Source organism: Etheostoma spectabile, chromosome 15 (genome assembly GCF_008692095.1).
Source record: "Etheostoma spectabile isolate EspeVRDwgs_2016 chromosome 15, UIUC_Espe_1.0, whole genome shotgun sequence".
Taxonomy (NCBI): domain Eukaryota; kingdom Metazoa; phylum Chordata; class Actinopteri; order Perciformes; family Percidae; genus Etheostoma; species Etheostoma spectabile.
The window spans coordinates 1,650,151-1,652,643 of record NC_045747.1 but is presented as its reverse complement, the minus strand read 5'-3'; the positions used below and the strand labels follow the sequence as shown (position 1 = coordinate 1,652,643).

Here is a 2,493-nt window from a genome sequence, read left to right as displayed (position 1 = left end):
CACACACACACACACACACACACACACACACACCATCATGAACACACTCAGAGCAACAAAGCAAGGCCAAAGCCTGGCATCCACTCAGGGTGTGGCTTCACAACTTCTAATTACTTTGAATTACAGCTACGCCACTCCGAGTGAAATGCCTGCAAATAGACGTCAGATAATGTTCCTGTCGAGCAACAGTGGGGGGGGGAAGAACAAATGCAGGGGTGTTGTGTATTTGTGCAGGCCGATTCTATTTTCAATGAATTATATTTGAATTGTATTCATAGTGTCAAATCATAACAGAAGTTATCTCAGGACCCTTTCCAGATAGAGTAGGTCTATAGGCCCCACTCTATAACACACTCTATGTACAGATCAGTCCACAAAATCCGTTGGGAAACAGACCCTGTGAGATGGAGGGTGTGTGTTAAGGAGGAGGCTGATGATGGCGAGTTTGGGCTTGTCTTGTGCTCCGAGAACCCCGCCACTCCTTAAAATAACTGTAGAGAATACCTGCTATCATAGCGTCCTAGCTGGCCCATCCCCCTGGCAGGGTCCACACACACACACACACACACACACACACTCGCCATCTCACTCACACGTAACCACACACATATACAAACACGGAGCAGCCAAGGGTAACGCTGGTACATATGTGATCACGCCTGACACATCTGCTTCAAACGGCTACAATGAAGTGATAGATTGAGCTTTTAAATATTTGTATAATTTCTGCCTGGAGACTTATGGTGTCTTCTGCAAGACGAGCACACTTTAATGAACAACTTCTGGTCAGAACATAGCCTATAACAAGTTAAATGCCCACATGTTGCATTAATATAAAACACATTTGTGAAATACTTTGATCTAGACGTCTTCCAAATTCTTGCCTGACACAAGATGTGCAAACTGCTGCTAGGATTTTGTTTTTGTTTTTTTTAGATCTGGCCTGGCTTTGGTACATTTTCCATTGCGCAAAATGGATTTCATGTGGCTAAGGCTACTGTAGGTTTGAGAATGCTAAAAATCCCCAAAAAGCAAGCTGGAAATACAATATACATTCAAACAAGTCACTGCTTCAGGAACTGGGCACAACTGGAAAGCAGCCTCACCTGGCCAGTTAAGATGGAGTTACTGTAATTCAATAGCAAAGTTGCCTGTAAAGGTGAACAGGTATATGCGGGAGGTACTCACACACACACAGACACACACACACACACACACACACACACACCTGCCTTTACTCTGTGCCTCATTTTCTTAAATTAAAAACAGAAAATACTAAAACAAACTTGCTGAACTTCTATTAAAATATTACAGTTTCATCCTTCTGAAGCACCTTTAGAGAAATTGAACCTACAGAGGGATTCGAAAAGAATAGATGGAATAATCTTTGACTTACTGTTTGACGGCTGTGTGTCTCTTCAGATCTAATTCCTCCTGCTCTCAAGATCACTAATTTCAGACTCAGAGTCTAAATGCACAAACACTAGGAACTATCCGTCCGCCCACTTTTACCCAGCCCTCTTTTTAAGTCCACACCCCAGACAAGCCTGTGGCTTGCTAGATCACATAATCCCTTCCTCCCTCCACCCCCCCCCTACTCTACTCTTTGCTCCCGGTCCCACCCTCTCTTTTTTTTCTGCCTACTTTACACACATGCAAAGGCTGCAGCCAGCCACTATTTCCACAACTTTTTGTGGGCAGGCAATATTTATTTTCCCTTTGTGTTCGGTGTCTCACGTCTCTGTCACTCAGTCCGGTGGTGGGGATTTTGCCAGGGAGGGCAGCTGATGACTCACTATGACACTAATGTTTGAGGGGGGAACTCCCACAACATTAAACACTATTGACAATGATTGTCCACGTGCTGCCATGGCGACAGACTGCAGCCCCGGCCTAATCACAATCCCGCCGTTGCTGTTGTGTATATCACCAAACAGTGGAACTCGCGTAAAAAAACACAGCTATGCACAAATCATAAGTGTAGTGTTTCGTTCGGAATCACCGCCCTACTTTTTTCCCCCCGTTTTTGTGACAGAGGAAGCAGTTTCTGGATGAAGGAATGTTGTTGGTTCAGAGGAAGAAAGAGGTGGAGGCAAAATGAGTGCAAGTCATAGCTTGAGTGAGAGAGAAGGAGGGAAGCGGGAGGGAGGGGATGGGAATGGAGGGAAGAGGACAGGAAGGCAATGAGAGAGGAATTTGAAACAGGGTGTTAAAGAACATTTCACACTGCTGCAAGTTCATTAATTATTACTCCCCGTCTTTGTTCCATAGCTGGTGTTGATTGATATTGTCCCAATTATTCTAGTGAGTCACAGCAAGTAATCTGCTTCTTGAACAGATCACATGTGTTAGCTGAGTTTGAGGGAGAATCTTTTAACAGCCCTGAGATAAATAAAATCACATAACATTCGTCACATACTTGCCACATGCTCTCTGCTGTCATGCTCCCTTATCATCAATAACCATAACTAATATATCACAAAAGGTTTCCAA

The 2,493-nt window shown here is 44.0% G+C and overlaps 1 protein-coding gene across 1 annotated transcript in view; it reads right to left on the bottom strand.

Moving 5' to 3' along the window:
- Positions 1-1,594, bottom strand: part of LOC116703557 (epithelial membrane protein 1) — a 5,518-nt gene extending 3,924 nt beyond the window's left edge. The window contains exon 1 of the mRNA XM_032538357.1: positions 1,397-1,594. The gene's annotated coding sequence lies outside the window, so the exon portion shown is untranslated. The remainder of the gene's footprint in view (positions 1-1,396) is intronic.
- Between the last annotated feature and the right edge of the window lie 899 nt (positions 1,595-2,493).